Here is a 14,259-nt window from a genome sequence, read left to right on the forward strand (position 1 = left end):
AATCGCCATCAGCAGTGGGACTTGGTGGACCGAAGTGGTGCTATGGCAGTGCCTAAATATCAGAATTTTAAAGGCCTTATCCTCATTATTAACAGTAATGAGAAGTTTATGACACGAAAAAAAAAATCCTATTTCTTCCATATTACACTGTTTCACTTTTTCAGGTTAATCCTACATGAGCTGTAATTTAGGTACTTTCTCTTAATTTGCATTCTTATTTAAATAGACACAATGCCATTGGGTTTGCATAAGTAATACCAAAGCATCTGCATTATTTTAAAAATCTGTTCTCCAGATTGAAATATGTTACAAAGATATTTCTAACTTTATTATTCATTTTTTATCCGAGGGCTGAGTTGAACTAGACTTTTCCCTTAGAATTTTGAAGTGAGTCAAGCTAGATTTTTAATGTGCTGCAGCGAAGACAAACATATAAGATCTCTAGATTGGCACTATGTAGATATCAGATTAATTATACAAGAATAATAAAATGAAGATATTTGATATCCTTTTAAGATAGTAGGTGACATTTGCTAAATTTCTTAGAATTTTATGAGTGTTTTCAAAAGCTGGTTTAGGCACATGGGAGCCAAGACTCAAGTCAGTGGGGAACTTGGGGGAGTTTTTATCTGTACTGACTTCTTGCTGTGTTCTGAATTGTGGCACTAGCAGCAGGCTGGTTAGACGAATATGGCTCTGTGATTAGACAAATAAGATTTTAAATAGCTGGTTGTGATCCCTTGCCTCTCCTGTACTACTAAACAAACAGGAGATTCACACTAGATGTTCTGGAAAAATGGTTCCCAATGTGTGGAATGCTGGGGATTACTGTAGCAGTGTGTTTTCCTTTCATTTCTTTCTTAAATTTAAAAAAAAAATAATCCAGATTACTTTGGCAATGAGTGAATGTTTATTCTTCTAAATCAGATCTTCTCAATATCTGAAATTGATTTGGTGGTCTCAATATAGCTTGCACAAGAAGAAACAGAGCTCTCAGCAACATACCAGAAATAGTGCTGACCACTTGATTCATCTCCCTGTTCAATGCCTGTATTCTAGTTTAGTTTCTGTGACCTTATCCTGTGAAGCTCACACACTTTCCCTGGGAGTTTTCCTACACAGACTTATTAGATTTTATTGCCAGAGCATTTTTTCTTTTATTATTTACAAATAATTTTGACATTCCTTATTTCAATTTGTTGTTCATCATATCTCATGCAACACTCAGATAATTCTGTGTGATTGTTATAGTCTGCAAGGACTGATGGATTTATAGCCACTTTTGTAATCTCTGCTTAAAAGTCTCTAAGGAGGATGAAAACGATTGAATAGGCAGAGGAAATGAGTTCTGTTCTACTGTCTGCTGATCTGAAGAGACATATGGGCAAATGTTCTGTTATACAGAACTGCCTGTCCTGCACCATTTTATGCAACTGCACTTTCTTTTTTTTTTTTTTTTTTAGATTATATAGTACCAGGTAGAGAGCAATCCAGTGATATGCAGCATCAGAGCGCTGATTATTAGCATGAGACGGGTGAGGATCTTGGCATTTTGGAAAACAGAACATTAGGACAATACTATCAACACTGAGAGAAATTTTGAGGAAGTGCAAGGAAGCACCCAGACTTTTCTTCCTGTTCAATGGGTGCATCTTAAAAAATTTTCAAAGATTCTTATTTTAAATATGCACATATATTCCTACCTTTGATCACAAGGGACGTTTAAATGAATAATATAGCCTATTTTAATATTTTGAATATTTTTGCATTTTTAGGCTTTTTAGTTTTAAATTGAAAACACAGCCTCCTTAGGGTTTTTTCATAGCTTATAATGAAGACCTCCTTCATTCAATAAGTCAGTATCTGTAATGTAAATTTTATTCATAGTATAGGTAGCCCCACTGGGCAAGTACTTTATAGAAACCAAAGCTTTAAGTGTTCTATGTACGTAGTGGTTTACCAAGACAATTGAACCCAAATTTGGTTTTGTGGAGTTATTAGAACTTTGTAGATGTATTAAATTAACCATGGTTCTAAACATCTCTTGAATTGGTGCAAATAGAAGACATGGTACATGATACAGGCTTTGGATTGGATAAATTGCAATCATGTTCTGTAATCTGTTGTCCAATAACTAATTGGAGATAAGAGGATATCTCCTATTCTTGGTAATACAGATTTCCAGAGGAGAAGCAGCTCTGATGCCAAAACTGACCCATGGGTTATTCTGAACGGTTTCAGAAACAGTTTATGGCCACTGAAATGCAGTCTGAATGCCATGGTTTGTGTATGACTGATTTTATAATAACCAGGAACCTCCTACTTCCATGATAACCAGGGTCCATTTCATAAAAAACAAAGCCAGTGACTGACAGACACAAGCAGATTTGCATTGCTGGAGTGCAGTTTTAAAGACATATTTAGTCTAGAGGCTGTAATAAGAACATTTGTTTCTCTGGATCTTGCTTCTTAGAATAACTGTTCCTCGTATTTGCTGCTGAGAAACTCAGCCATGATGAGTTAAGTAGTTCATCCCGAACTATGGAGAGATTTAAATTGTTAGCAAGAACTGAGTAAAAGAAAGGTAGAGACGGCAGAGCTAAAAAATCAGAGTGACAAAAATGGATCTAAGACCAAGCAAAGCAGAAGATGAGTACAGGGAGACAGTATTAACAAAACAAACCAAACCCAAAGCCACTAAATAAAAACAATCCATATATAATTCGTGCACTACTCCGTAGCATTCATCATGACAGCCTGGCTCTTCAAGGGTGCTGTGTCAGTAGTAGGGACATCTCTTTGGCTCACTAAATGGAAAAAGAGGAAATAATAAAACTTAGAGTTGTGGTTTACTCTGAGTTAAATTATTCTTTTTTTTTTTTTTTTTTTAATGTGACTTTCTTTAGAGATTATCATACCAATATTTTATAGTATGTACTTTCTGGGCAAAATGATTCTATGTGATTATATAGTTAGAAGTAAATATGTAGAAAATGATAAATATCTACTTTGCCTGACATTCTTTCTCAATATCACTCCATTTTTAAATATAGTCACAGAGCTCTTTGCTATGTATTAGCATCTGTCTCCCTCATTTCAAAGAAAATATTTCTGTCATATTATGAATATTAATTTTATCTTCCTGATATTTTGACAGTAATACTTAGCTTTCAATAGAACTTTTCACTCTACAATTGCAAAGGACTTTACAAATCAAGGTAGTGCTTTCTTTTTACAGAGGGGAAAACTGAGGCATAGATATATTAAATGATTTGTTAAAGGCTAGCAAGAAACAATCTGTATTTCTTAAATTGGAGCTTAGCAGTGAGTACAGATGTCTGCATAGAGAAACCTGCATTTAAATGAGGCTAAATTTTTCTCTCTAATATATTGAACTGTCTGTATTTTACATTTATTTTTCCAAGACTATTTTGATTATAACATGGTGTCCAAGAGTACACACTTCATCACTTCAGTTGCTAAAATGATTATGGGATTGGAGTATCCCTTCTATGAGGAGAGGCTGAGAGAGCTGGGACTCTGCAGCCTGGGGAAAAGTGTAGGAGGATATCTCATCAGTGTGTACAAAGATTTTGAAGTGAGGGTATAAAGGAGACAGAGCCAGGCTCTTTCCAGTAGTGCCCAGCAACAGGGCAAGCGGCAATGAGCACAAACTGAAACACAGAGGTTCTTCCTAAACATAAAGAGAGGCTCTCTCACTGTGAGAGTGACTGAGCCCTGGCTCAGGTTGCCCAGGGAGGAGGCTTCATCCCTGGAGATATTCAAAAGCTGTCTGGACATGGTCCTGGGCAACTGCTCTAAGTGGCCCTGCTTGAGCTGGGGGGTTGGACAAGGTGACCTCCAGAGGTCCCTTCCAACCTCAGACATTCTGTCATTCCACAATTTACGGTCAATAGTAAAGAAATTAAGAATTATATTTTTCTTCTCAGTTACCAATAAATATTTTCATCAGTAAACACTTTTTTCCCCATTATCTTCCCCCTCTTCTTTTTTATTCTTGGATCTATTCTGTTTTGGTGGGGTAAGAATACTTTTATTGTCCGTTCAAATATTTCTGTCAGTGGTATGTAAGGAAATTGAAAGATACTGATGTATGTGAAGTAATACTACTCTGAGCTTGAAGTGACAGTGTGCATTTGGAAACACCATCATGAAGGGGACCATGGAAGCACTGTTACTAGGAGTACAAAGGTCAGTTCAGATCAAGTGTGTTTAACTAAAGAACTTGGACTATATTTGGGTTCTAGCTATATCTAAAAATCGTAACTATTTAGTGTATAGTAGGTTGTACACTAGTCTTTGCAACATGCTTGTTGCACTCATTTGGATATCCTTCAACAACGGATGTCCCATAAAGTTCAGGGATAACATGATAGAGGAAACGTGTAAATTATCCTCTTATATAATCAGGGGCTACCAGCATAAATTTTACATTCATTATTCATGTTCCTGTCACTTTACTCTCTAGTAGTGTTTACACTGGTATCCTTACACAAAGGATGCAAAGTGTAAGCTAAGTAAGGAACCATGTTCTAAGGAAGAATGGATTTTCTATGTGTGTCTCTGTTTCATCTTGGCACTGCAGGAATAATAATGATGGTCACAGGTAGGAATCCAGTGTTGTCCCAGATAGGCCTAAGGCATCCTGTGGGCTTCTGGCTGCAGCTCCAGAGTGGTATCGGGTGTCTCATAGATTGTGTCACATCTTCTAACCTGGTGCAGGTATCTTGACACAACATAACTAATCTTTATGCTCCCAAGTTACTCAGTGTTATTCCTGACCACAATAAAACTCTAATAGCAGTATGTCAATTTATATCTTCTGCTGCAAGAATCTCTGTGTATGTTATTACTGAAAGAACTAAGCCATCTTTGAGCTCTTTCGTATTTTCCATAGACTTCAGCCTAATAGAGAAGGATTAGCTGAAGTTTCTAGATGTGAAAAGTAATGCTAGTAGTTATTCTTTAAATAACCCATGAAATACGGTTTCTTAGATGGTCTGTGACCAAGCAGATGAGTCCTGAGTAATTGTCTATATGGATTAGATTTTACATACATATCAATTATTACATGCAGGTCCTGGTATTCTTAGAAAATGTGACCTGTCTAAATCAGCATTCACAGGATATTTGAGAAACCTCCCTCAGAGAACCATGAGGCTGCCCAGCAGAGTGTGAATCCTTGCCCTCTGAATCCCAATGACCAGTGTTCTGACCATTAAGACTTCTCATTTGTGACATCAAAACCAGCTGAGATTTCCTAACTCAACCTTCAAGCTTTGTTTGACTAATAGATGTTTCTTTTGTTTTTTGTTTTTTTTTGGTTTTTTTTTTTTTTTTTACTCTGGTGAGTGGGTGATACTTTGGATCCTTAGGGCTGTAGCTGCAGGGTCAGATTTTGCAGTACCAGTGTGTATCTGGTAACCAGCAGTTCCGCGCTGCAGGAAGTTCTGGCCCCGTTTTGGAGTGCACGTTGGTCTTGACAGGGCACTGCAGCATGGGAACCTTCTGATGAGTAGCTAGATGTGGGGTGATCAGGGTTATATTTGGAATATAGGGGTATTTTACAATTTAGAAAAAGAATTCAAAATAATATTTTGATTAAGATTGACCCTATTATGTTTTTTCAAAGCTAAAAAGGGAGAGTGAAGGGGTGGGAATTAGGCCATCTGTAACCAACTAAGCATTTAATTTATAGTCATATAGAATGTTTGAAAATAACGTTTCCTTCCTTCAATCTGAAAAGTGTGATTGAAAGCATGATGATTTTTTCCATAATTTTTCAATGTGAATACCAGACAAGAAAGTTACTTCCACAGTACAGAAGTACTCTGACAAGTCTATTCTTCTAATAACAGCCATCCTCGTTCTTTTTGCCTCATTATCTTGGCTGAGCCCATGGTAATGTCTGTATATACAATATCTGTCAAATATTAGTAACTCCACCAAAATAAACATTTAAGAGTCCAGGTAACAACAACAGGGGTTCAAGAAGATGTGTGAAAGGAGAAAAAGAGAAATAGTTGAGCCAGATATTTATTTCAGTAAGACTTACACGCAAATATATTTTTTGTCCAGATTCATAAAGTTCCTTTTCCAAGTTATTCCTGTTTATTCTCTCAAACAAATATTGTACCTTAGTTCCAAAATCTTTCTTTTCCATGATACCCTATTTTTTTTTTGAGCATAAAATCTCAGTAAAAGATATTTTTCTGCACATCCACCACAGTAAAAGATATTTTAAGTACATTTAAGTTCAAACTTCTGCTTCTGGGTCACTCATACCCAGAAATGAAAGTCTCTTGTCGTCCATGCAGTGTTTCCCTCTGAGCATTGTGGTTTCAGTGCATGGGCCTAATGTCAAAGGTTGGTACCTCAGCAGCAAAAATGGAGCAGCTTGCCACCTGACTTATGGAAGGAGGGACACGTCATAACAGTATTGCTTTGATCTTTTTTTCTTTTACTCTTTTTAATTGCTTTTCATAATACCTCTGTTTTCTGCACTACTAGAAAATTTGTGTCTTTTTCAAAGCTTGGTCCCTGTGCTTGGAGTCTGGTTGTCCCCTCATGCCTGTTCTGCAGCTGAGAGCATTGCTCTGAGCCAAGGGTGCCAGTGTACTGCTGTGAGGGACACGTTACATCTTCTACATTAGTGGCAATTGTCTTTGACTTGAAACTGCAGCTGAACCTGTTGAATCAGCTCAGCTGACAGCCCTGTGGATTCGGACAGTAAACCTTAACATACCTGTTAACAGTCCCTCATCTGCTTCCTAGACTGCCAAAAAAGGGACCTTGTACTCCATATATAAGTGTATAGGAAATCTGTGTATGTCTTATATATAATCCTTTTTAATTATATTACTTGATTTAAATTAAAAGGTACATAGGGACTTTCTTTTTAGGCTGCAATTACTGGGCTGACAAGATTTTTGCTTCTTTCTGTTCTCCACATTTTATTATGATAGGCAATACAGGCATTTATGTTATATAAATGTGGTTTTTAAAATTATTTTAGCACTGTTTTACATTCCCAGTGAAGTACCAGTCTTTGAAAGGAGAGAGATGCATACGTTGTGTTTTCTAATCCTTCCAATTCTTGCCCTAAAATGTGTTCAGTATGATCACGTGCTATTGATATTTTCCATCCTAGAATGTGTGCCAGTGGCTGGTAAAATAATCTCTTTATGCCTCTCATATCCCATAAGATTATTGTAGTAAGTATTTGGAATTAAACACCAGGATATCACTTTCAACATTTTCAGTTGATTCAGAATCCTCATTGTAAGCTGCTACATAGTACTTTTTCATATATTACTTATTATAATAGCAGAACTATTCCAGTAGGACATCACGACTACAGCTTATAGGAAATTATATGGATATCTGTGACACGGAGTAATATATAGAAACCTGTCATACAGAGAAGGCGGACTTGATAGGTCTCTCATTGTATTTCTGTATTAATGCAATCACAGAGGATGTTTTCTACAGAAGATGCTAATTCTTGTTGAAAGACACTGAAGGGTAACTATTTTAACCTTGGTTTAATTACTAGGATTCTAAATAGGTCAACTGATCTCATAATATTTTAAACAGGTTTTGCTGTCTTTATAACCTGGTCATCTTCAACATATTATTTTTTTTTTTCAGGGAAGAGAGTCTTTTTAAAAAAAAAAAAAATCAATAACTGTCTTCACTCTTAATGCTTTAGGTTTCACTTTTTTTTTCCTGAATTGCATAATTTATGTAGTAAACCTGTTAGATACAATCCAAACTTTTCACAGTACAGTCTTTCTCAAAACTCATAACTGGGGAAGACAGAGGAATGATTATATAAACATTAAAAACGATGGGTTAATTTATTGCCTGAGGTATTTAAGAGCATCAGTTGTGGCCTTCTTGGCTGCAGGATGGAGGCTGAACAGAAGTCTAGATTCATTGAGAACAATATCAGGACTCTAGTGGGCTTTGCTATGGTTACGATCTCACCCGTTATGTCAGTGGTTTAATAAGTGATATGGGACTTGCAGGATTTAAGGCCAAGGTCTGAGCATAAAATTGATCACGTCTGCATGTCTGCAAACATTTATTCTATTTGGATATGAAATAATGTACATTCAGCTGTACAGCTTAATGAAAGTTAACTCATTAAATTGTGGGTTATTCAATATGTGTAATATGTAAAGGGACATCTTTGTTCTAACGCCATAAGATGTCTGCTACATGGACCTCTGTTTTTTTTTTTTTTTCAAACTGAGAGAAGACAGGCTTTTCTCTGTTACACATCACATTTACTCCTCTGAGATTAACTTTAGGGATATCAATTTGTGGAAAGACTTGTAAAATGATTCTCTGAACTGACATTACGTGTTGCAATTTTCCAAACATGGTGCTGAAGAGAAACCGCCTTTTCAAAATTTGGCTTCTTTCTAAGAGAAAGCTTTTCACGAGAATGTGTTCTTACACTTGGATACAAATTTCAAGTGCAAATTAGAGGGACGGATGTTCATATTTCTGAGCGCTGTTTATCTTACCCCTATATAAATTACAGTTGTGACTGATAATATTGCCTTATTCCCTAATACCGTAAAGAAACAGTTTTGTTGCTTACCTAAAGGAAGAGAAAGATACATTTGTTTTAAAATAAGATTAGTTTTTCATGCCTGTATTCTTCATTGTTAGCATCAATAATTATAAAAATGTTCATCATTGTAATCTGCTAATACTAATTACTTGTAAAAGTCTGTTTAGCAAAGTCTAAATTTCTGATTTTATGATAGGCAGACACATTCATATAGCGAGATCTGTATATACCATAAGGCAGAATGTATTAATCTTAAACAGAACTTACCTACTTGTATGTCTTAACAGTTTTTACTCTAACATTATAAGATTGTTTATGTAAGGCCTTTTCCACTATAGTATATCCCTGGATGATTTCTTGAATTCTATCTAAAAATGTAAATAAACTATACACTTTAAGTATGCTAACCTATACATTTTTTTTTTTCATCACCAAGCAATGTATTTTTTGGCAAGTATATTTGTTTGTATTCTGAAATTGGAAAAATTCCCTTATGTAGCATTCCCATAGTCAGATGTTTACAAGGGCATGAGGAATATAAAACAAGGACAATTTTTAGGATTTTGTTAAGATTCATGTTTATCACAGTGTGGACAAAAATGCAAAAAGAAGCATTTTCTTATCTATCCCTGTTACATTAGAAAAGTTCATGCCCTGCTCTTAGCATTTTCCAACACAGCTGTAGAGTAGTTTAAAGCCTATTTTTTAAATAAGTGATGCTCAATTTGTCTTTGATGATCCGCATGATTCAGGTGAGATGGGAGCACGGTCGGGCCCTTATTTGCATAAAAATTAATCACAGAAAAATGTAAATTGATAAAATTTTGCCTGGCTTTTCCCCCCTATTCGAGAACCCATGGATGGCTCCCAGAAGCAATCATCTCAGTATGGTGCCGCATTGGATGCTATACAAATGATCACATTTGTGTTGAATACTCACTCATTTAAATGTCAGCACTGATGGGGCAGTACATCACTAGAAAAAATGAAAAATAAATACACAGCAGCTGAAGACCATCAAATCTGTGGGCACTCTTTAGAGATATATGATCTAATGTGAAAAAATTGTAGATTAATTATCCTTTTTCAAAATGGTAATTGTTTTAGTATCACATCAGAAAAAAATCTGCAATTTATTTGGAATCAAACAAAAACCAGTAATGTTAAATACGTCATTACATCATTGTGTTTATTAGAAGGCTACAATTAATTCCTGAGGCTCCTTTGGTCTCCAGAACCGCATAAAATGAAACAAAAGAACAGCGCTATTAATTTTCAGACGTACTCTAATCCTGCAAGTAATTTACCCAACAAAAATAAAGTAGTAGCAATTCAGAAGTACAAACTTTGTAGTTTTATCTGCAATGTATTTTTTTATTTTTCCAAACTATATATTTGCATGACATCGCTGTTGTATAATAGCATCTCACAACCCTTAATGAATTTGTCATCTTTTCAAAGGAAGGAAATAATTTCCTCATTTCGTATATGTGTAAGTGGAACATAGGTATTGTAGAAAGATTGCAAAAGCTCCCAAGAGCAGTCAGCACAGATTCCAGCCCCTCTTGTAATTTTACATTAGAGAACTAAACTTGCTTCTGCTTCCTTATGGGAGAGCAAATAAATTGGATACCCTGGTTATGGCTCCAGATTCGTATTTCTAACAGCTAAATCCAGCATAGACATTTTTTTTTTTTTTTTTTTTTCCCCACCTTCTGGCTTTAAGAAGCAATCTCTAGAAAATTATAGCAACACGAGGACTTCTCTAATTTATAATCATCTGTAATGTGACAGCCACAGTGCATTAGATTAGTGCATTAGATCTTCAGGGGCTGGAATTCAGTGTTTCAGCAATGCATCTTGAGTCTGAACTGAAAGGACAAATTTTAAACACTGTTTACTGTGTGTGCATTGGAGAGCTCAATATTAGTATAATAAACATTGTAGGTTAAAAGACAGATTTTTTCCTTTTCTTTTTTTTGAGGGATCTGTCAGTAGTTGCATGTATGAATTGTCAGGGACACACCTCCACTTTAATTCATGTGTCTTGCCTTCCATACCATTTACTGTGCCAGTATATTAAAAAATATATGTAACGCAAATTTAAAAAATACCTTACCACCATTTCACAGAACTACATCTGACTTTTTGCAGCTATCTTAAATGCAGAGCCATAGTTCTACTTATAGATAAAATAATGTATTTTATATTTTCTGTCTTTTGGTGGTGGTGTCCATGACTCAAATCCTGGCTGCACCAAAACCAATGGGAGTTTTGCTTGTGGTTTCAGTTCAGCAAGAATTTCAGTAAAAGTATATATAAAATTTTACTTTCTGAAAAAGTAAGGTAGTTGTAGTTTTGCATGTGAGTAATTTTATTTATAAACTGTAAATGATACTGTGTGGGAACGGAGCATATGGCTGATGAAGGCAACTTGAAGAGTATCTGATAGCATCTGTGAGAATGCTGACAGTGCCTTTTGTTATTGTTTGTGGGGTTTGTGGGGCTTTGTAGGGTTCTATGGATGGGAATTTACCCCTGTACTGGAGAGCTGGGGATTTTTTGAGATTACTATCCTTTACATTGCTCTTGTATACAGCCGTCAGTGTTGGCACTGTTGTGTATCCTTATTTTTCATGTATTTCAGTTGAGCATTTAGACTGCTTTTGTCCCCACTGGTCTATCTGGCACACAGATACTCCCCTTACACTCCATTGTTTAACAGCCACTCTTCTTTTGACCTCATGCCTATGTATTCTCTGATCATGCTTCTGTCTGTTACTACATTTAAATCTTAAATATTGATTGATATCAACAAATGGCTACATATGTCATCTCGAAATAATCTGTAAGAAAAAACATTTTAGACTATAGGCAGAATGCAGAAATAAGTGTGTAGGAGACTGAGTGGGAGCAGGAACGTGACTGTATGAGAAGGATGTGATTAGCACATAAGGGATGCATGGGTAGTATATGTGCCATGCGTAGTTTACTTGAGAGTATCTGCACCCCAGATAGCTAGAGATTCTGCATACTGGGTTTGTTCTCCAAACTCGGTCAGCTCTCGCTGTTTGATACCTCCTTACGGAAGTGGGTACGTCATCACCTCTTTGGGTCACCTCCCCACCCCAACTTTACGAATGGTAAACAGAACACAACCACGCACAAGGCTTTTCTGCCCACCCCAGGAAACCAGGAATGTCAACCCTGACATCCCTGGTAAGTACTTACAGAACTGTATCCTTCAGGGCAGGGCTGTGGATGCCACATATCACTTGCAGATCTGCAACCTCTCAGTGTCTCTCCTTCAGCTATATTGGATTTCTCTAGTAGAGGTTGACTCATAGCTGTGGCAAGATGTAAAAGGAAGATCTCAAAAAGCAACGGCCTTTCTTAAAGATTTTCTTTACAGGTAAAAGGAAACGGATTTTTTTTTTCTCTCTTCTCCCTCAGCCCCTGCATGTAGTGTCCAGAATACCTTACTTAGTAAAGTATATTTGGAAAGATATTTAGTATTATAGCATAATACCAGACACATGAAAAATACCATGGCTTACAAGTGGAAGTATTAGTTTCCATTACATTTCATGAAAAGTCTATATTTTATAAATATTAAACATAAACAAGTGACTGTATTTTCCAGGGCACCTAGAGTTCCTGCTGACTCCTCGCTAAAGAGTCTTTGAACTCTATAGTGAAGTGTAATTAGATTTTCAGAGTGCAACTTTAAATATCAAGGTTTGAAAACTTTAGTCTGTATTAAACACAAAGAAACTTAAGATGGAAAAAGAAAAAAAAATGTGCGCTGCTGTGTGCAAGCTAAATATCTGAAGAAAAACATTTGCTCTTGGCGATAAAGTCCTGATCTGTTAATTTTTTTCATACTTGTTTATTAAAGACGTGCTCATTGGGCTATTTTGGGTTCACCGAAGTAATTATATACAGTATCATATTCAAACTACTGCACTGTAATTTGTTTCACTGTAGTGTTAGAATGTAATTGTTTCTCGATAGAAGATGGAAGCATCCTCTTTTTATACTATAAAATCTGTTATAATTAAACCTTTATTTCACATCTGTCTTTCTACATAAGAAAAAATTCATGTTATTCTCCCCTTGTAAGGGGAGCCTTCTCAGAAAATATGGGAGAGAAGTGGTGTGTTTTAAAGTAGTTATTTCATAGGTGGCTTTAAAAGGGTTCATCCTACCAAACAGGCATATCTGCGTCTTATTCAGAGTGCTTAAACTCAAATTACTAAGGGGAAAAATACTGCTCTGAAATTCATTCTTCTGTCACCAAAATCAAGTCCAAAGCATGTGGTTACCCTGATACTCTTCATATCCTATCGTGGATTTTCTGATGGTCTTTTAACCCCCCTTTCCTCTGGTTGTTGTGAATATATGTACCCAGCATGGCTTGTGGAAATTTATTATCATCAGGAAGACAGATTGCATGTAATTACCTCCTCCTCTTTGAAAAGGAAGTAAAGGAAGGTACTGTGAGTGCATCAGGAATAGCCATAATTCAGAAACAGGCCAAAAAAAAAGACAAACACAAGCTACCTAGTCTAACAGGGTCTCTGGCAATGCAAAATCACTACAAATTATAAATAAACACTGTAGTTGCTTGAATACAGCAAACCACTCAGCACGGGTAGGTAGCTGAATAGGCATCTACTGTTTCCCCCAAGTTACTCAGTCTGTAACACCTTTCCCCTAGAAAAGTAGAACTAGATTCAAGTTTTTTAGTAGTAAGTAGTCTACTTCTATGAAATATGAAAAATATGAATGAGTCACTGAACAAAATGGAACTCAGACAAAAAGTTATGGGTTTTTGTTGTTCATTTGCCAGGCACCGAAGACTGAAATAAGCTGGCAGTAAAATATTCTGGAAGAAGAGCCTGGATTTTTTTCAGTATGTATCACAAACTATAAACACAAATGCCCTGACTAGGACCTTCAGAAGTCTTCTTTGCTCCATCAGGTACACTTAGGCATTTGTTTTCAGGTTAGATGTCAGTACTGATTTTAAAGTACTGTTTTAAAGACAACAAAAAAATTTAATTAAAACTGGTAGGAGCCTTGTCATTTCCAAAATAGCCAGAAAAATTCGTAGTCCTCATTAAGCTATAGCTATGAGTACTTAAAAGGAATTAGAAGAAATCAGATGGAAGACCATATTAATGATGGAAATTCCTTACCTCCAGTAGTAAATTATATTACAGATAAATTTGGTGAATGATTACCAGGGAGGTCAATGTATATTAACTCACCTCAGCCACTGACTTTCTGACCCTCAAGCAGCCTGCCCAACTCTCTTTTTCCCCTCACACTAGGCAAAAAGATACAGATCACAGCATCATGTTCTCCAAGAACTGTTATCATTGCTTGCATGAAAAACAACCCTGCATTTTCTCACTTTATTTTAGTATATTCCCTTGTTGGAGAGAACTGGACACCCTGAAGGGGCTCAGGTGAAGACAATTCATCTTTCTTGCTGCTGAACAAGTGTTATGAGCAGCTTCTACCAGAAGAGTAATAATACTTTGTTTTCTCTTTGAAAGATGCAATAGTACAAACAACCCCAAAGAAATCAGCCCAGGCTGTATTAATTCCAGCCAGTTTTTGATCACATGTCAGCAGTCTGCTAGTGA

The 14,259-nt window shown here is 36.2% G+C and overlaps 1 protein-coding gene across 1 annotated transcript in view; it reads left to right on the top strand.

Annotated features, from left to right (window-relative positions):
• Positions 1-14,027, top strand: part of DCDC1 (doublecortin domain containing 1) — a 137,455-nt gene extending 123,428 nt beyond the window's left edge. The window contains exons 5-6 of the mRNA XM_026850833.1: positions 13,458-13,589; positions 13,942-14,027. The gene's annotated coding sequence lies outside the window, so the exon portion shown is untranslated. The remainder of the gene's footprint in view (positions 1-13,457; positions 13,590-13,941) is intronic.
• Positions 14,028-14,259: the final 232 nt, after the last annotated feature.

This window comes from Athene cunicularia (assembly GCF_003259725.1).
Source record: "Athene cunicularia isolate RWA chromosome 5 unlocalized genomic scaffold, athCun1 chr5_part3, whole genome shotgun sequence".
Classification (NCBI taxonomy): Eukaryota; Metazoa; Chordata; class Aves; order Strigiformes; family Strigidae; genus Athene; species Athene cunicularia.